This window comes from Corvus cornix, chromosome 3, assembly GCF_000738735.6.
Source record: "Corvus cornix cornix isolate S_Up_H32 chromosome 3, ASM73873v5, whole genome shotgun sequence".
Classification (NCBI taxonomy): Eukaryota; Metazoa; Chordata; class Aves; order Passeriformes; family Corvidae; genus Corvus; species Corvus cornix.
Window position 1 is genome coordinate 25,966,552 of NC_047056.1, and position 21,189 is coordinate 25,987,740.

A 21,189-nucleotide genomic window follows, 5' to 3' on the forward strand; every position below is an offset into this window, starting at 1 on the left:
AGTTTAACAAAATGTTAATAACGTTTGTTGTGTCATTCCCACACCACTCCCAGGGAATAGCGGAGGATATATGCGCACACGCACGCACACTTGCGTGCACACGCACACACATACATGTGTGGGGCCGTGAAGCTGATTAGAGGGCTGTAGCACTTCTCCTATGCAGAAAGGCTGATAGAGTTGAGGTTGTTCAGGCTGGGGAAGTGAAGGCTCTGGGGAGACCTTACAGCAGCCTTCCAGTGCCTAAAGGAGGCCTACAAGAAAACTTGACAGGGGTGTGCTATGATGGGACAAAGGGTAATGGCTTTAAACTGCAAGAGGGTAGGTTTAGATTGGATACTAGGCAGAAATTCTTACTGTGAGGGTGGTGAGGCATTGGAGTCAGTTGCCGAGAGAAATTGTGCATGTCCTATCCCTTGCAGTGTCCAAGGCCAGGTTAGATGGGGCTTTGAGCAACCTGGTCTAGTAAGAGGTGTCCTTGCCTGCAGCAGGTGGGTTGGAACTAGGTGATCTTTAAGGTCATTTCCAACTCAAACCACTCTGTGAAGAATGGAGACGCACATAGCTATCCCTTTACAGAGATGGTATTTGCACAGAAAAGAGAGTACACGGCCATGGTCTCCAGTCATAGAAGAGATCTTGGAGACATTCAGAAGAGTGTGGGAGATGTTTTGGGGATTAATGTATAAGTAGCCCTGCATTAGGCAGCTGGTTGCCTAATGCTAGCTCTTCAGTTTTTGGGGGGGTGGAAACCCACTGAAATTGGCGTTCATTGTGCTGCGTTCAGCATCCGTTTGAAAGCTCAGATCAGCAGTCTTCTATTCACGTACCTGTTTCTGAGTTTTTGTGGCTGAGGATCTGTTCTTTATGTAGTAGGTTTTACTGAATTATTTGTGTAATCCCCAAGCTAATTGTCTGCTTTTCTTTTAAACCGCTAAATTCATCTGATTCTTTCAGTTGTCATTCTGCAAATGCCTGAATACTTAAGAGTATTCCTTAGTGTGCCATGATTATTTTATGGTTTCCTAGTTTGATCTAGATGGTTTGTTATGCTGGTATAGAATACATGCTGGTTAAGCTTTGTGGTAATAAAGTGATAAATGTGAGCTTTGGAATATAGAAATAATATTAAAATGTCTTGACAAGTTGTCTCATAAATGGGATGGCAGAGTAGGGTGTTTGCCCCTTGCTACAGTTAATATGTTTTTTTAATGTGTCTTTGTGCTAAGATGTTCCCATCACTATTCAGTCCAGCAAGGGTGTGTCTCAGAGCCAGCAGTGTACAGGAGCAGTAGTAACCTTTGGTGGAGCTGGAGATGGTGTCTTAATCTGTGTTATCCAAATTTGCCTGCAGCTGATGTCTGAAATGATGAGTAGCATAAAGCGAATGTTGAATTATTAACATGCTAACTTTCCCGAAATCCTTTTGGCTGTCAAGTCTATCATTACTGCATTGACTGCCTGTAATGCCCTTAAGCACCTTCTCTAATATTGATTTCTTGAAAACTGGCATGATCTTCTTTCTTGTATGTTAGTTTTAGCATTCTTGCTGATAAAATTGCCGTTTGAATTTTTGCAGGTATAGTTCAACATGTATTGTGATACTTGTATAGTGGCAAAATTAAAACAGTTTTTACTCAGTAGAGAGACCTGAAACTTCAGCATTGCAATATATATTGCAAATTGAGAGTTTAAACTATTGATTAAAAGTGAATCCAAGTGACTTATTATGTGTTGCAGTCTGAATTGGACAAAACTTTGAGTTTTTAAGCTTGTAAATTGCCAAGTGGCTGCTTCTTGCCAAGTACTCCTCTGTTTAGATGACAAGTGAAGCAGTTCAGATAGCCTCAATGCAGACACCTGAAAAAGATTCCATGTGTCCAGGTAATGATACTGGAGGCTGCTGCCAGAAAAAAAGGTAATGGAAATTTGCTTCACTCTGCAGTTCCTAGAGATAGTAATTTTTTAAATTAGACTTCTTAAAAAGTTTCTCTAGCCTGATGGAAAAGTAGAGCATCCTGTAAAAGAGCAGGGGGAGAGGAGTAGTGTGTTTTCTGAACTAGTATTGACAAGTCATCTCTGATCTGAAACATGACTTTCTATACCATACTATCAATTGAATATCATGTGACTACAGGTATATTGATTCTGTTACAGTGTTAGAGTACATAGTCATATATTGGGTACGATCAGCTGCTTCTCTTCAGTGTTTGTTTATAACTGCCTTAAAAATACTTGGAGATATGCCTTATTTGAAATTAATCAAATCAGGTTGATTTGGGAAGGTGATAAATGTGTGTTAGCAGTAAGGAAATTACTTTCTAAACAAATGGACCCTGTTAAATTTTAATTGCCTTTACATTTCTAAGTGCTGTTTGTCTTAGTAGTAATACAGTGCTGTTACTGAAGTAACTTTGCTAGTAATTAGAAGCAGCATCTTAACATGGAAGAGACAAAGGGAAAAAATGTTCTAAAACTGTAATGGAGATATAATAATAACTATGTATTGTAACAATTCCTATTTGGAGCCTTCAGTTCCTGTATTACTTAAATTACTTCTTTTGAAAGATTGTGTATGTAGGCTGTGAGTTGACATAACAGATGCTTGAATTCTCTCTTTCCAAGCTGTGTGCTTTGCAGTAAACATTAAAATGCCTATAGCATCATAACTCTTAATATTTGGCAGCTTGTACTGCTGGTTTCGTTATGTTACCAATTTGAACATGCTGGTGATTTTATTGTGGTGTTGAATGACCTTTTTTGCATTTAATTTAACTCCTGATGTATATAAATTTAGCAAGTGGTAACATGGCTAAAAAAAGCCACAAATAGATCCAAGTGTCTTAAGTAGTGTGGCAGAGAATTTATGCCTTCTGTAACTGTCTGCACATCAGCAGTGGCCAAGTTTTTTTTTTTTTTAAATCTGCTGTGATGATTCAGTTCTAGTGCATTTATACCTGAAGACTTACTGTTAGAAGATGAGGAAGAACCTTAGAGAGAGGAGGTCCTTTCTCTGATCGCTGGTATCATATATAAAGAAATAAAAACCCATTCTTATTATTCTTTCTAAATTTGATACAGCTTGATTTCGGTCACTGTCAAGCATACCAGCACTAGTGAATTCTTGCTGTATTTTTTGTACCTGGTGCTAACTGAAGTACTGTTATTTTGATATTTTTTTCTTATTTTTCACCCCACTTTGTGGAGTTTAAATTACTTCTAAATTTTGGATATACTCATGGTCACACGTAGGGTTGTATGTATCATTTGTAAGAGAGGGAAAAATGTGATTAGTTGGCATGCATGTATTTTAATGGCTTAATTCCCCTAATAGACAAAATGTGATGCTGTTGTGCCTTTGAGAATCCTTTGTGGGATATTTGTTTTAAATACAGGATCTGTCCAAAAAGACATGTATAAACCAGGTTTAAGCTTTTTTTTTGCATCAGAAACAGCAGAAATTTAAGATGTGGTGTTGAGGATAAAAAATTCCTAATTGGCTTCAATGATAGCAAGACTTGGTGCAAAAGCTGATCTGTTCTAAATGCATTGGTAGCCAGTAGGAGGTAGGGTGAGGTTCTCTACCCAGATAAATATTAATTTTTGAGGACTCTGGCTTAAAAATCACTGAATACTGTTCAGAGAGGAATTAGTCAAGGTAGCCAGATAATCTGTTCTTTCCTCTTGTGACTGTTTCATACGAGACACTCCGAAGGATATTAATCTTTTGAAAACTATCAGACTTTGACTGTAACCTACAGCTAAAGCATCTTAAAATTTTGTAGCTCAGTCACCTTTGCTATCTTAGTAATGAAATTATACAATTATGTCAGGTTTCTTACCTCTCTATCCTACAGTGCAATGGAGTTTGTAACAATGGAGTTTCTTTGTTATCCAAAAGCATGTACTTGCTACTGAATTAACTGATCTGAACCATGTTGATTACTCTGATTTTGCTAACAAGTGATTCTGTAGGAGTTTTCTATGGTTTTGTGCTTAAGCTGCCATCTTTGAAAGGCTTAACTAGAAAGGGCTAAGCCTTTTCTATTGCATAATCAACAGAGAAAGTTTTTATTGTCAAGATTTCTTCTGAATTCGAAAACTACTCTAGTTTGCTAACACCTTGCTCTTCTACGGAAAGGAGTGACAGACTCTAGATGCTCTTTAATAGTGCTATAGTAGGTAGAGTGGATGAGACTGTGAAGTGAGGTGTGGTTTAGGGACATGCTGATTTGGCCCAGAGGACTTCAGAAGAGATGTGCCTTGTAATATTATCAGGTGACAGGTGTGGTGGATTCTATCTCTGAACATCTGACCGGTGCTCAGGCTGGTTTTGTGCAGATGGGCATTTACAAATTCTAAGTAGTCTACCCATTGTGGTTGTATTTTTTTAAAACATCAGTTTGAAAGCTAGATGTTAACAAAGATGACAAATGGACAGATATTTTCAAACTGACTCATTAGGTATTGCTACCCAGGTATTCTAGCTAGTAATGTGATATTAAATTTGCCTCATGGAGAAACACTGTAACAATGTGCTCAAATTATAGGCACTGCAGTAATAGTAAACATGATCTTAGGTTTCCCATGCATATCACTTTGGTGTGTCTGAACTGAAGTTTGAATCCCCATCAGGAAGATGAATGATTGTAGACCCTGCTCTTTGCATCAAGGGGAAACACAAGCCCATATAGAATACAAACACATCTCTTTCTCTGTGACTCCTGGACTGCTGTGGAAGGCATAGTGTCTATCTAGAACTTTACTTTACTGCGATTATGTAAGGTAAGATAAAAGCTAGTTAGAAACTGTTGCAAGCTTTTCTCTAGAAAGTCCTAGCAGCCCCAATAAACATGTTTGTTCAGAGTAAAAGTCCTCTGTTTGCTGTGCTTTGTTGTTTCAGTTGAGGGTTTTTTTTAAAGAAAACTAACATATAAATGGAATACATTTTAACTCTTGAGGGTACTTCCTTCTCCTTAGTTCAGCTAAAGGTCAGATAGCTGAAAATGAAAGTGTTTTGTACTTGGGTGTTTTTGCTGAAGCGTGTTAGATGGCTGTGCTCTTTAGCCTCCTCTCTTCCTAAAGCTGTCTGTTTGCAAAGCTGCCCAGCATAACTGATGGAGATGATTCCACATTTCTCTGCTTGAGTTGTGCTAAGCATTACTGTGATCTGTTACAGAGGAACAGAGGAGTAAGTGCTTGCCAGTGATCTCCCAGTAGGGAAATGCAGATTGTGTACGTGCATTCTGAATTCCAGTAAGGCTGGCTTTTGTTCCTTCATCTTCTGCTTGTATAATTCAACAAAGTTTGATTTCCTCATCAGCCAGATGCACAGTCTCTGCTTCAGGCATTCACTTGTACCAGCGTAGCTCTCTGTGTGTCTACTCAGCCACAGGGCGTGGAGCGAGAACAGGCTGCTGAGAGCAAATATCACTTAAGCTACCATTGCTGCGAAGATATCCACACAGCCGTAATGTGAATTTACTGATCTAAAGCTAACCTGAAAGTGAGTCACAGAGAATTTCAGAATTACAGAAGTGCAAATATGTATTAAAGACAGGTCTGCAGGAAGAAGGTTTAGAATATCGTTTGTAAGATGTATCAAAAAGGAGCTTTCTGATGCTGTTGATTATTTGTGAGGTGAAGTTTAGAAGTATGGACCTAATTAGAATGCTAAGTCCATGATATTATCAAGCTTTCAGGTGAGTGTGAAATACGGGTCTACCAGCGTACTCCTGTTGGGAATTCATCATTTAATAGTTTAAATTACTAACTGGCTGTAGAAGTTTGAACTGCAAACTTCAACTTGCTGAACTAAACTTTGGGACCCCAAGTAAATTTATTTCAAGGCATTTAGCTTTTCAAGAAGTTCTGGGTTTTACTTCTAAAACACAGTGGAAGGATACTTTTGCAGATTTTTTCAAAACCATAATATTAACTGCTTCAAAAAGGATAAATTGCTTCACAGAGTTTTTAGTTTTGAATTTTAGTTAGTTCTCCTTACTTTAACTGTTTAATGTGAATGTTTCAGTGCAGCTTCCATGTTTGAAAAGGGGGGAAAAAAATCACCAAAAAACCCCACACCCACAAACCCACAAATCAAGACTTTTTTCAATCTTGGTTGATTCACAACAGAATCACAAATCAAGACATTGTTCAGTCTTAGTTCTGTATGGAATGAAGAACCACTTGGCAAACGTAGAGAGAATTCATTATCCTTTTATTACAATGGATTAACAACTCTCTCTTTAGGGTGGAAGTTGTACATTGTATCAAGTAAGCAAGCAGAAAATAACTCCTGGTTTAGTTTTGGCTTTGTCATATTGGTACAATAATATATATAGGTACTACATGAATGTGCATTCCCCTGGTATGTGCTCTCACCTTCCCCAAAAAGTCAGGTAGCCCAGTGAATGCCTCTTTCAAGAAAGGGATGTTGTTTTAGGTTTACTCTATGTTGGAAACATGCACTTGGTAGGTTGCAGTTTCCTAGCTAACCTTTGGCATACACTGCTGCTCTTTTCTTTCTCCCTTTTTCTGTCTTTTACTTCTGCAAAATCTTTTAGTGTGTGTGTGTGTGACCCAGTTTACAGTTCTGGGGGACAATATTGGCGGTGGTGGTATTGTGCTGTCATAGGGTGGATCAGGGCGCATCAGATTATAGCGCTTTCTGTTGATGTTCAGTCAGTGAGTTGGTTTGTTTGTTTGCTTGTTTTAAAGCAGCAATGATTTGGTTATCCATGAAAGGTCAGTGTTCAGGTCTAGCTGGTTGTGAGGCAGAATAAACACATTGTTTTTCTGGTACTTCTCTGACCAGAGTCTGGAAACTTGCAAAGAACTGGATGTTGTAGTGGTTTTGTTTGTTTTGAACATTAGGATTCAGCCTGAGGATCATTAGTGCTTTGCTACCAGCATTATTAAGTGTGTATTTGATCATCAGGAAAGCCAGCATTTGATGCCTGCACTCCGTAATATAACAAGATGGGGTTCTTCAAATCTCTCTGGACTGTGTCTTTTTTAATGTGCTTCTTTTGGAATATTGAGTTTAGTTCTTTAGCAGTGAATTACTTATGATGGCTTTTGGTCTTACCTTCTGAAGAAAGTACTGTAAACGTGGTTAAATTAAAATGTTTTATTAGCCCAGGAGTATTTAAGTTTTTCTCAGTTAAAAACTATCCTACTGTAAGGTGCTGGTGACTTAGTAGCAAAAAAGTTTACTGAACTAACTCAGTCCTACTAAAATATTATACATAACACAAAGACTTAAGTAGCCCAAATAAAATGCTTAATACATCTTGTAACTTTGTTAAGCCTTTAGTAGGACACATTCAGCTTTATTCTTGTGATGTAATTTATGATGAGCAATCTGGACAAGATGTTTACATTTGTGTATTGTGAGCATTTCTGGCACTCAAATTATTAGGAGCCAGATATAATGGTTTGTTACCCCAAAGCTCTATAATGAATCTAAATGTCTTTTCATACTGAGGGGAAAAAAACCCATGCAGCTGATTTGGAGAGGTAAGGGTTGCTACTGTGCAGATTAAGTAGAAGTAGTGTCCCTTCTTCATGCCATGTTCAGTGGTGGAGTCTATATCTTAGGGTGCTTTTGTGTTTTGAGACACTGAATACTGCTTTCCTCACTTCTGAGAAGTGAGATAGAGTACATAGAATTTGTGTAAATACAATGATATTCTGAGGTAAATGCTCTTAGCCCAAAATACCTGTTTTTGAATCTGCCCTACTGTAAGCAACCTTCTGGCTAAAAGTCATCCCTGTTTAAGGAGTGTTCTCACATCCTCTGTAGAATCTGGGAGGTCTCAAGGTTCTTGCCTTGAAAAGCATAATGCTCATCTTCCAAGGGCTGCTTTTGTGAGTTTGCCGCTTTTAAAGGCCTCTGGATTAACATCAGAAGCACTGAGGCTCCTGAGCGCTTCCAGGTGCAAACACCTTGTACCCCTCCTAGCTGGGCGGGGTCGTCTGAAGGTGGGAGACAGTGCGTGGAGGGAGCTGTGTCCTGGCCACGTGTTCTGTGTCTGTGCCCTAAAACCCCGTGTGTTTTAGAAGAGGCAGTTAAGCTGTTTCACAGAACTCTGTGAATCTGCCCTGGGTGTGTTTCATTTTATTCCCTGAAGTTCCTTGATGTGGAAACAACTTTTTTACTGAAACTTTGTTACCTTTTGGGGAGAGCTTTTGCCTTGTAGTCCAATACAATGTTTTAGAATACTTTTTCAGAGTTCATTAATGATTTAGTGGGTGCTGCTTAAGGTGTAGTTACACAATACTTGAAACAAATATGAATTGGCAGCATCTCTCAGTTCTGCATTTTTGTCGTTGACACTTGGCTGATCTGGCATTTCCTAAGCTGTTTTGGAGACCTCAAGTGACAGGAAATAATTGACTTTTTCTGGATTAGTTTGGTTCCTTGAACAATCCATCCTGTTGTGGTGCATAAGAAGAGAGGATGCTGGGGAAAATACAGGGCTTGCAGCAGTGTAGAGCTACAGGCATAAAACTTACTGAACTCCTGCAATTCTTCAAAAGGTGGCAAAGTAGTCCTTTTGAGCAATTTTGTGCTTATGACACTTTTTAGTAGTTGAAAAGCACTGTTGAGTGTCTGGAAGAGGCAAGCCATAATGAAATGTTGTAGCTCCATTCTTCCATCAGTGGGCTTAAAGTCAAGGTAGGTCTCCTCTCACTCAGCTCATCAGAGTGCTTTTATCAGTTTAAAATTTTCAGTGTCACAATAAGGCTTGTACTTCCCTCCTGCCCCAGACAAAGCTGGCTGTTATCCAGAGTTTTTCCTTCAGTAGTTCCTTCTACCAGTGTACTCTTAAGACAACTTCTGTTGTCTTAACAGAAGACTTAAATTCTGTAGTCTTAACTACATATTCAATCTTATAAACCACTGTCTAGTGGTTTATAAGATTGAATATGTAGACCCTGATCCATGAAGGATTTGGGGCATTTGTATGCTGTTCAAAACAATGGGTAGATGCTGTTGTTGATCCACATATCTGAATTGTTAGTTATTTGCTACTTCTACATTTTAAGCTGAATTTCTGGTTAATTTTATAGGAACTATTTTTAAAGAAATGTAATGATTCCTATTTCAGAGGATCTGAAATACTTTTGCAATTGAAGCTTATTGCTTTTGTTTTAAACTCTTGTGCATTTTTACATCTAAGGAAGCTGAATAAAGAGCTCACAAATTACACGTGCTGCACATGGTGGGTTTAAGTCTTGTCAAACACTCAAGGAGTGTACTCTGTCATCTGAGTAGGTGAATAAAATTAAGACAGCGCAGTGATGCTAGCAGGCATGCAAAAGCTATTCCTTCTGTTACTAATTTAGGGACTTGAATGGCAGGTAATAGGCTGATGACTTTTTAAGTGCTTGTCAGTGTTGGTGAGGGAAACAGAGAAAAATATTAATCTGATTCTTTGTTATCATAAATCTTGAACATGATGTTTAGAGTGTTTACGGAAAGGTCTTTGCACGTCCAGGCACAGCTTTAGTTCAAACGCTTCTATTTAGGAAAAAGTTGTATTCATGAAAGAATTCATGTACAAATCTGTTGTATACCATCCGGAGTAGCTAACTACTTCCTTTGTTTCTTTCTAGGAAATACCAAAATAAAGCAGATGTTGTGTCCTGTACTGTTATCTCAAGATTTTGCAAGTCATTCTGTTACGTGCTTCTTGGCAGCAGGAATGTAAACTAATTCTTCAGCAGTGAACAAGAACCTTGACAAGGTTAAAATTACAGGTAAGAACGAATTCTGCCACTTCGAAATTTGTGGGAATATGTCATTGCTTTTACTTTGACTGTGTTTTTAATTTGTAATTGACTATGGATTTAATGGAAGTTTCTGAACAGGTTGGATAAAATGATGTCTTTTCTTCTTTAAATGTATTTGAATTTTGCTTACTGTTATTTTTTTAACAGGGAGGAAATAAAATTTCAAGTATAGGTTCTTTCTGTTGCAATACAAAGCACTGCTAATAAATGAGGGGCAGGGAAATGTAATTTTTCACCACCTAAAATGTCTGCTGAGCCAGATTTTGGAGAAGTTTATGTTCTCACACTGTACAGTGTCAGTAAAAGTCATTAAGTGTTTTGCCCACTGTGATTGAGATCAGTTTACTGTCTGCCTGTGGCTTTTTTCCCTACAAGGTCTGTATTTCCTTAAATGCACTAACAGCAGCAGTACTACTTAAATTACCTGTTTTAATCAGTTACAGAAAATCTCTAGATTTCCTGTACAAGGTTCCCTGTAGCTTCAGCTTTTGAATTACCTTTTCAAGGATAAAGGTTGATGTCTTTTTTTCCAGGTCAGTGAAAATGTTTTGGCTGCTGGTTTTCTGTCATTAACTTTATCTGATGACAATGGAGAACTCTTGTCACACTCTGTCACCTTCTTCTGAACTCGTGTATAGGGAACTAAGAGTCAATGTTCTTTGAATCCTTTTTTAAAAAAGGATAATTACAATGCTATAAGACCACAGTAATGGAAAAAAAACCCACATCACCACAAATACCTGTCATAGAGATTGCATGTTTTGGGTTGTCTGTTTCTGAAAGGTTTAGTTCTGTTTTTAAACCGGGACTATGTGTTTTGAAGACTGTCTTTGAAATAGCTTTATTGCATGTGTCTGTTTTCAGAACTATGATCAAGTTAAGGTTTTTCAGTCTTGATTCACATTTTGGTGTCTTTGACAGGAAGAGTTGCTTGCCACATTTCTGTAGTGACAGGCAGGAGTCCGGACAGTGGGTCTGAAGCAGTCCTGTCTGTCTTACTCTGAAGTTAATAATGCATAGGTTGTAAGTCCGTGACAGGTTTGTGCCAAGGAGGTGGTGTTGGTTGTTCTGCTGCTAAAATAAAAGAAGGGTTCAAATGTGGTTTGTTTTGAGGTTTTTTGTTAGTGTTGTGTTGATTTAATGTCTGTGCTTATTTTGCAGTGATGTAACGTGTTGTAAAAAGGCACAACCCTTCTTACATTGTGCAAGTCACACTTAATTTGAGTGGACCTTTAGCACTCATCCAGCCCAACCCTTGTGTCTGGCTTCCTCAGATTTTTGTGTGAATCAAGAAATCACCCCTCAATTATGTAAATAAAGGTTTATTGGTTTACTGTGGTTTTGCAGACCTGCTGCAGAACACTTATTCTGGTGTTTCAGACCTGTTTAAGAACAAGTCATTGATGATATGTATAGGTGATTCATTGCTGCCCTATTCTCATGAAAGCATGTCTGAAGCTTTTTGTAAACAGACTTTGGAAAAGGTAAGAAAAGTTGTCTTAAGTGCCTAAATTTAGAGCCAGGGAGAACTCACTCCTAGTGACATAATGTGTCATGCTATTGAGTAAAATTCTTCAGTTTTATACCAGTAGTGTAGTGGATAAACTTCGGTTCTTTTTCTTCAAAATCTGAGGTGCTATTTCTGTAGTAAAAACCTGGCTGCTGTTTGTTAGATTGATGATTGAAAAGGAGCAAACTATATTTAACTCAAAATACTTGGTGTTTTAGTGAATTTAGAAAACCAAATCAGCAGTTCTACATAGAAATAATTATGAACTTTATTTGCGAAGGATCACTTTTATGCTAAGTTAATGCTTTGTCGTATCCAAGTGCCACATGTGCATCTGTTTTGAACAGCCCAGTAATGAAATGAGAACGTGCTTATCGGCTACAGGAAATACGAGCAGATACGGACAAGGAATTTCAGAAAATATCATAGGATATAAATTTTGTCATAGCATGGTCAGTAGGGATAGGCAGCAGGACAGTGCAGGCTTCCAGGTGATATAATAAAGGCACGCTGAGTTGCAGGGTTTGAGTTAAGGACAAAATGTAACTTCAAGGATCATATGCCTGGACAGGTAATACCTGAACTGACCAGCTAGGCCCATTTCACTGAAGTGCCACTGCACCAAATTTCTACTCCTAGAAAATGGTACAAGAGCATGAATGGTGACTTAGGCAGAGCTATATTTACTTTTAAAGACTTTAGCTTTCATTCTTTTCAGCCTGGGCAGGTGCTGGCAGCAATAATGTGCTTTGCATTGTCTGGGCCCAGTGTTGTTGTATTTGGTGAACCAACCTGGGTATTTGCCTATGTTATGTATTATTTTTTGTGTAGTTACTCTGTAACTCTGATAAACTGTTTGCAGGTAACAAACAGGATTGAATTTCCCAGTCTTTGTAGTGTTTGGAGGAAGCCTTGGTAAAGAACAGCTGAATATGTTACCTGAAAACCTAAAATGTGTGACATTAAAGATGACATTGACTACAGTAGTCTCTTTCTTACTGAGAATGACACTGCATACTCCTTCAGTTAAGTTCCTAGCAGCAGTGCTAATCCAAGATAAGGGCTGCTGATAATCAGAAGTCACACAGGCAAGCACAGGGTTCTGTGTAGCTAAGAAAAGCACTGGATTTTTTTAAAGTTTTCATTTGGCCGCAGAAATTATGTGAAATTGACTTTTGTGACTTAAATAAGAAGGAAACTGCATGCTAAAAGTTCTGTGGCTAAAAAATACATCAACCTGGTCACTGATGACTTTGTAGTGAGTGCTGTGATTAGAAAGCTAGATTCGGAGTCCACTTTCAAGGTTTTTGTGAAGTTCATCTTGAATGTCTGAGGTATGGTCTCTAACTTTGTACCTATTGAGCTGCATTCCAGAAAAATAAGAGGCCGCAGCATAAAGTATGCAATTTGTCCATGGGAGACAGATGGTTGCCACATAAGCTGAGCTGGAAGATCTGTAGTTAAGTAGCATCATCCATGTTTTAGTAAGGTGCGAGAAAGCAGACTATAAAATTAATCTCTGAAAGGATCACAAGCTTGTTTTTCTGGTGTTAACAACATAGCTAGAAAGGTTATAGCCCTTAACCTAGCTCCTGGTGCTCCTTTGTATTTTTTTGTCTTTTCTGTTGAAGGTTACAGCCCCCTTGGATCTGGTGTCTAAGCTGCTGGCTTCCAAACCCACTGCAGTCAAAGTCACAAAGTTTCGAAATACTAAAGCTAACTTTGCACTTGTTCAGTGAAACAGTTCAAAGAGTAAGGTCAAAAACATCTCAGCCAGCAGTTCTGAAAGAAAAGAAATTGCTGGCACAATGTAGTGGTGAGTAGCTGAGGCAGAGCAGAAGTGGTAATGTTTTCAGGTAGTGCTACTGACATTGAAAATAGATGTGAATCTACAGCATTAAATTACGCCTGTGATTGTTTTGTGCCTCTAGACCAATTCAAAATAGCTGAAGTTCATTCTCAAATCTTCATCTCCTTTGTAACTTGCTGGTTTAAAAGTAGTGTGGTGGGGGAAAGGTGTGTTTTGTTTATCTTTGTTATTGGGTTTTTGCCCCCTAACTGTTATAACAATAGAGATGCTGAAGTTAATTTAAAAATTACAGCTGTAGCTCCTAGGCATGTATGCTACCTGGTAATGGGGATGACTTGCAAAGTTTTTTGAAATTCCTGGTTTAGAAGCCTATTTGGCTTCTTTCACAACATCCTGGCAGGAAAAGTTTTTGGTAGGAGGCTCTACATTGAAGTTTTATGTTGATACTTAATTTCTTTTTGTCAGTATTGTTGGTCAGCTAACATCCTTCCTAAAGGCAACACCCACGGCCACAGATTACCTTAAAACAAACCAAAATCCTCCAAACAAATAAACCCTAGGAATGGTAATAACTCTTCTTCTATGTAGTTCATTTTTCAGTGAAAGTAAAATATTCAGATCTTATTCTTAGGTTCAGTCATTTGTTTGACTCTGACAGTATTTGTGGCTACATAGTTAGAGTAGCTGTTACAGCCAAGCTTCAATAGCTACTGGCCTAATGTAAATTCATGTAGTGCCAGTATTTTTAAGGTCAGTAAGTTAGAAGTAAGACCAAGTTGTCTGGGATCAAAAATCAAAACTATCTGCAGTGTGTGTAGACACATGTATTGCATAAAGTCTGTATGTGCACATAACACATACTAGAGAGACACTGCAAGATGGAGACAGAGGAGCGTTCTACCAAGTCTAAAGTTCTATTTTTTTTGCTTAAACCGGAGAAGTTATTTCTTCCTGCACTTACCGTAAGTTTTGAAATTGTTTGTCATAGATACTTTGATTATTTATTTGTCATTTACATCTTTAATATCTAGTGCAGCATTTTTTCTTTTGAAATGTCATTCTTTTTTTATAGCTGGAGCACATGTGCTTTGTAACAGGAAACTCTGGCACTGTTTCTTTTCCACAGCACTGACTTATTAGAAATGACTAGCCTGTTGAGTGAATCCTTCTGAGGAAGAGACATTTTACAGTACGCTTTTATGACCTAAGCCCAAAAGATTTATGTTGGACCATTCTCACATTATGAAAAGATACATTATTGCCTTTGGGACTATTGGCCATCAAGGTGGTATTAGTTTAGTTCTGATGTTTTTTATGAAGCTGACATGTGATGTGAAAATTATTTTATAGTATCTACAAAAATTTTGATTATGGCTTTTAGACCTTTGTAATCTAATTACGTGCTGGTTGCTGTCATGGTTTAACCCTAGCCAGCAACTAAGCACCGCACAGCTGCTTGCTCATTCCACCTCCTCCCTCCCCAAAGGGATGGGAAAGAGAACCATAAAAATGAGACAATTCATGGGTTGAGACACAGACTTTGTAATGGGATAGGGAAGGAAAAAAAAAGAATTAAAATACGCAAAACAAGTGATGCACAATGTAATTGTTCACCACTTGCCAACCAGTGTGAGCAGTAGCCCCTGGCCAGCTTTCTCTCCAGTTTATACATTGAGCATGGTGTCATATATTTTGGAGTATCTCTTTGGCCAGTTTGGGCCAGCTGTTATGGCTGTGTCTCATCCCAGCTTCTTGTGTCACTCCAGCCTTCTCCATTGGCAGGATACAAGAAGCAGAAAAGTCCTTGACTTAGTATAAACACTACATAGCATGCTTACATTTTTAGTTGTTGCTATCAACATTTTTCTCGTACTGTATCCAGCCCACAACTCTATACCAGCTTTTAGGAAGAAAATTAATAAACTCTATCCCACCTTAGTCTATACCATTTGCATCCTACCCAGGTCCCACACTTTACAGCACATCCCAAGTAATCACTATGACCTTTCCTGTATTTTGATATGTACACAGAGATATCATTCCCATAGTATACGGGCCATCCCTCCAAAATGTTTGTTGAGTTTTAGTCCATGACTTTGGGCTTCATCTGTCATAGTAGTCCTTCAGGGCAGGAGAGAATGTGTGTAGTGTTGGATTGTTTTGTGCTGAAGCCAGCACTAGTTCCACCACTGCTGCGCTTGTCTGGTTCTATCATCAAAATTCATTCTTCATTAATCTGGGTAATTCTATTACAATACCCTTGATATAGCATTTAACAACTGTAGCAGTGATGACCTACAATATTTTATAGCAAATAACATAATACAGTTCAAATCATTCAATGTTCTTACCCAGAATCAAATCCGCTTGAGGTACGCATCGGACTCCCCCATCCTTCTGCATTACCCACCAAGTGCACCCAGATCCCTGAGCAAATGCAATCCTGTGGATGATCTCTGGATCCCCTGTTCAGGTCCTTTGACCTTCCTTTATTTTGTGGCAAAACCAGTTTTCAGAAGGATTTGAACTATTTTTTCCCTCTCCCAAAATCTTCTGTTGCTGTATTGCCTCACACAATATTGTTATGAATGTATTAGGTGTTCTAGAGCTTTGCCTTGTTTCAGTACTGTTTAGATCAGTCCGTGGCTAATAGTAGGTCTGTGTTTCCACCCCTGGAATAGTCGATTCCAGGTGTACTGGATGGGCCTGCACTCTATTGCCAGTGGCTTGAGAAAACTCCATTAGCAGTATCAGTTGTGGCATACTGCTTGGCTGCCTCTGACTCCAGTTTGTATTGAAGTTCCAGCAGGTCTGGCACAGCTGGTCTTGGAGGTGGCGTGGCTTCATTCAGGCCATGACAGTCTCCTGTTAGTCTGCACTGGCCATATGGGTCTGTAGGAGAGTGAGTGAATTCTTCTGATCTCTCCTTGGCTCTCCATTTGATAAATCAACTTGTGGATGTTTTGGTTGGTGTGGTAATGCTGCCAGTGCACTGTTGTGATGGCACCTGTTGTTCTTTGATCCTCAGCAGCCCCACACCAGAAGTGCCCTCCAGAAGATGGGGCAAGGTAGACAGCTGTTTAATTTCTACTGTCTCCAAGACAGCTATACTAAAAGCCCAGCAGTACCTTTTGGGTCCTTGAAGTACACCCTCCTGAGACAGTCTAGTCAAAGGATGCACTGGAGTCTCAGGGCCAGTCACAATGGAGTGCTTTTGCCACTTACTCCCAGTCAGGCTCTTTGGCCTCCATCAGAGTTAGCTGTTGGGATTACCCTGTCACTCCAGAAACACAGATGGTGCCTGCCCCAGTGCAGCAGTGTTTGCTAGAGCCTTCGACTCCTGTGGGTCTGCTCTGCAAGGTCATCCAATCCACACAGTCCATTAATCCAGTTGTTTCTTTCCTCCACCTGCCTGGAGGCAGTGCCCCTCTAGTCCTTGCTGTAGTATTCATGATTCACTTCTTATAAACGTGAATCAGAAGCCCCTTGAAGATCAGGAGTAAGAGCAGCCCCTCTACTCTGTCTGGGGAACTGCCGACTATAGTCCGGAGCAGCAATGTCCTGCAATAATCCCTTCTTTTGATTGTTTTTCCTTGCAATTTTCCTACTTACGCCTCTAGGGTCAAGCTAGATTTTTCCATCCCACTTCCTTATGTTCTCTCTGTGGTCACACAGGTAAAACCACCGGGTGACCTGTGCTGTTAATGCTTACTCTCCCAGTAGTTGGGACACTGGTCCATACAGGTGGGGAATAGGGTGCATCTGCCTTCCTTATCCACAGCCAAGATACAGGCCTGTAGTGAGGAAGAGGCATTTTGTTTATATTATTGGAGTTGATCAATTTGTCCACCATTTGTCCCTCTCCGTCTTTCCAGGTCATTACTGCCAATGAGTTGGCGTATAACAGTGGTGCATCCCGTAGTCTTCCACCACATGGGTCATGTACACTTGGCTTTGTCTGGGTCTTTGGATAACTGCTCGTTGTCCAAATCATCATAAATCTCCTCCAGCATGGCTGATCGCCTCAGATACTGGATGCCTCTATCCATGATGGTCCACTTGCCTGGGTGGCATAACATCTTCCTTGAAGGAATACCTTTCCTTTATACCTGACAGGAGTCACTTCCAGAGGCTGAGGGCTTGTGCCCCTTTTCCAGTTGCTTTGTTAATGCCCTCTTCTGTAGAGTGGAATCCCAGCTGCTTACTTTCTCTACCCTCTAATTCCAGGGTACTGGCCCTGTTGCTCCAGCATTGGAGCAGCCAGGTGATGCCCTTGCCTGGATGGTGGCTGAAATCTTTTTGCATATGTAGCAGCTCACTCAGGGATAGGGATCAGATGGTTAACTATGTCTTTTATGCTTTCTGCCTCTCCCCCCACTTCTTCTCATGATAGCCCTGCTGCTTTGTCCCTCACTAAATGAGCTCACCTCCGTATATCTCTCTCCTTTTGTATAGCAGGGGCTGATTACAGGCACAAGTTGGTGCTTTGGTTCAACCACAGTGCTTGTCACTGGGGTTGTAGTAGCCCCTGTGCCATCATTTTACCATCGCATACAGAGGCCTTTTTTGCCCTCAAGGGCACTGTATAGTATTGAACACGGCTCAGTAGGCCTGGGCCAGGCCGCAGCACGTTGCTGTGGGTTTTGTCTCTCTGGAATTGTCAGGGTGGTAGCATAGTTTTTCCAAATATTTAACTAGTCTTTCCAGATTTTCCACTTGTTCAGGGCTGAAGTTCCAAAGCACTGGAGGTGCCCACTGTTCTAGGCACTTGCCCGTAGTATCCCATACGCCCTGCCACTGTCCAGCCTCAGGGCAAATCCCTGGGTAGCATTCTGAAATAGTTGTAGATCCTTAAACAAGACCTCGAACACATTCAGAAGACATAGCAATAGGAATGCTGGTTTGAACATCCCAAGGATATTAAAAATTCCCAAGTGCTGTTTTAATTAGCCTGGAGGAGAAAGGGAAGATGAAGGGAGGTACCAGTCTCCCCCATGGATTAGGTCTCTGAGGAGAACAGGTAAAAGTTGTAATTATTAGTAGTTTCCTATAGATGGCTCCCAAAGTATGGAGATGGCAGCAGTGCTGAGTACAAATACCAGATCAGTTTCATGACCAGCAATTCTGTCATATTGTAAGCCAGTGTTACAGAGTGCAGCAACATAACCTTAGCTCAGGTCCTACGGGTGACAAACAGCACGGGGGGCAAAATATGCAAGTGAAGTATTATATAACGCAGCTTCAGGAACAACGACACCAACCTTGAGAGCAAATACATCACCATGGTGACCAGTGACTAAACTGAGTACTTATAACAAATTTCTTCTGATACGTTCTAGTCAGATTCGTCATTATCTTAACCCATTATGCCCTATGTTGGGCACCAAAAACGACTGTCATGGTTCAACCCCATCCAGCAACTATGTACCACACAGCTGCTCACTCACTACCCTGACCCAGTCAGATGGAAGAGACAGTCAGAAGAATAAAAGTGAGAAAACTCATATGTTGTGATAAAGACAGTTTAATGGGACAGAAGAGAAAGAAAATTGTAATAATAAAATAATTAAAATATACAAAACAAGTGAGGAACGATGTGGGTGCTCATCACTCACCGACCAATGCCCAGCCAGTTCCCAAGCAGTAGCCCTGGCTGGCTTTCCTCACTGTTTATATATTAAGCATGATGTCATATAGTATGGAATATCCCTTTGGCCAGTCTGGGCCAGCTGTCCTGGCTGTGTCACTCACAACTTGTGCCCCTCCCACCGTCTCGCTGGCAGGGTATGAGAGCTGTCAAGTCCTTGACTTAGTATAGCTAACAGTACTTAGCAACAACTAAAAACCTCAGTGTGTTACCAACATTATTCTCATACTGTATCAAAACCACAGCTCTATACCAGCTACTAGGAAGACAATTAGCTCTATCCCAGCTCAAGTCAGGACAGCTCTGGCCTTTATGACAGCCATCAAGTAAAATATTTCTGCCTGTTAAATATAAATATAAATAGAAAGGAGCATGCTTTTCCCTTAAAGTAGCTGCTTATTTCCCCTTTATGATATAGTAGAAAATCATTAATGTCTATACCTGAGCAAGAACCATGTGTCAGTTTTTAAGTAGATCTTTGGAGAAAATCAGCAGGTGTGGTTGTTTGTCTTTTAAATGCAGACGCAAGCTTGTGCACAGACCTGATTTTAAAGTGCTTTACTGTGTGGCTGATCTAATACCAAAGAGTCTTCACTGTGTAGCTGGGGCAGAAAGGATATTGATCACGAATTTTTCTTGCATGTCAGAGGACATGACTTTTGCTTTCATGCCTCTATACCTCAAAAGGCTAGATGTCTTTGGTTTCCCGAACCTGAATTGTTGCCTATATTGCCTGTATATGAGATAAGTACCTCATGTAGGAATTGACTCAGGTAGAAAGCATTAGAGAAAAATTTAGGTTGGAACTTCAGAGAAGGAAGGCTTGGGTTAGATTTTTGCTCTGGGAAAGGAATGTCAGCTTTTGTTAGAGACTTGTTGCCCTAAACTCTCTTGGAAATGACTCAGGTAATCATGTAAGGCTAGAGATGAACAGTGTGCCCTAGAGAGGTGGCTGGAGCCTGTGCTTTAGCAGTGTCCTGCTCAGATTCAGCTTCTCCGTTGCCAGAGAGGGGCAAAGACCAGTAATTTTTTCCTATAAAGTAATTCCTTCTCTGTAAAGGCATTCCAAATGCCTTTGAGCCTTGGTGATTACTGGTCCTTGCAAGGCAATAGATTTTTTTAAAAATTTGATTATTATTGTTTTATTCTTCCAGGAGTTGGAAAGACTACCAGGAGAAGAGAATCCTAGGGTTTCATTTTTGATCTGAGTAATATATAGTGTCTTAAAGAATAGTCTGTGGAGCATGGACAAGAACTACGGCCTTCTCCATTTCCAAGAAAATTTTGGGAATTACAGTAGACATGGTCTACCTGATTTTCAAAGTTTCAACTAATAATCTTACGTGGGGTAAATGTTTTCACCACAAGGAAATTAATATGTTTTCTCAAACCAATCTGTTATGCAATTAAATTTCATACAAAAATGGGATCTTTGGAAAGTAAATCTCAAGACTGAAGGATGTACTGAATTTTTGAGTTTATGCTGATACAAGCCATAACTAAATTACTGGTTTGCAGGTGGGTGCTTCATCTGCTCCTCTGCTGACTGTGTTTTATCTTGAGACTAAATCTTGCTCTACAAAGCATGTTTGGGGCTTAATGCCTTAAAGTCCTCAAGAAATGTTGAGATGGTTTGACTAATAGGAAGTATGATGAAGTGTTCATTAAAATCTTGAGCAGTGGATGGGTGTTCATGCTTAAAATACATGATATGAGGGCATGGTCAGTTAGCTCGAGGGTAGGCCTTAACAGTAGACAGATCTTGGTAGGCTGGACCTACCAAGGTCTGATGGTAACCTCAGGAGGTATAATTAAGTCATGTACCTGGAGTAAAGTAACCTTGTCCCTCTATACAGCCCGGGTGATGATGGTCTAGGAATGACCTTTGCCAAGAAGAACCATGGAATGGGTCCTGGTGGAGAACCAGGGCAAATGAGTTGAACATTTGAGAGCAGTGTGTCTGTAGTGAGGAAAGTTTTGCACATATTGGAAAAGGTGTGTCCAGCATCTAGGGACAAGTGATGGTTTTCCTCTGTTTGGAACTCGTGAGGCTGCATCTGGAATACAGTGTGGACTGCTCACCTCCCAGTACAGGAAAGGCACAGACATGGAGGAGCAAGCCGAGCAGAGAACCATTCTGTTACTGAGGGGCTGGAGCATGTGGTGTGTGAGGAGAGGTGAGATACGAGTTTCTCCAGTGTGGAGGAGAAAAGGCCAAGCTGTCTTCCAATACTGTCATGGGAGGGATAGAGAAGGTAGAGCTGTGTTCTTCCTGGAGATGTGTGATGAAAGCTGAAGAGGCAAAGGATGAAAGTTGATTCCTAGACTTACTGACTGCAAGTCAATCTCTACATCCTTTATTTGCAGTATTAAATGGGATATTTAGAATATTAAGAATATAATCTCGAATAGTGTGATTTT

The 21,189-nt window shown here is 40.0% G+C and overlaps 1 protein-coding gene across 3 annotated transcripts in view; it reads left to right on the top strand.

Moving 5' to 3' along the window:
- PPM1B (protein phosphatase, Mg2+/Mn2+ dependent 1B) overlaps positions 1–21,189 on the top strand; it is a 60,793-nt gene that overhangs the window by 15,480 nt on the left and 24,124 nt on the right. For all 3 annotated transcript variants that reach the window (XM_039568533.1, XM_039568535.1, XM_039568534.1), the window contains exon 2: positions 9,625–9,768. The gene's annotated coding sequence lies outside the window, so the exon portion shown is untranslated. The remainder of the gene's footprint in view (positions 1–9,624; positions 9,769–21,189) is intronic.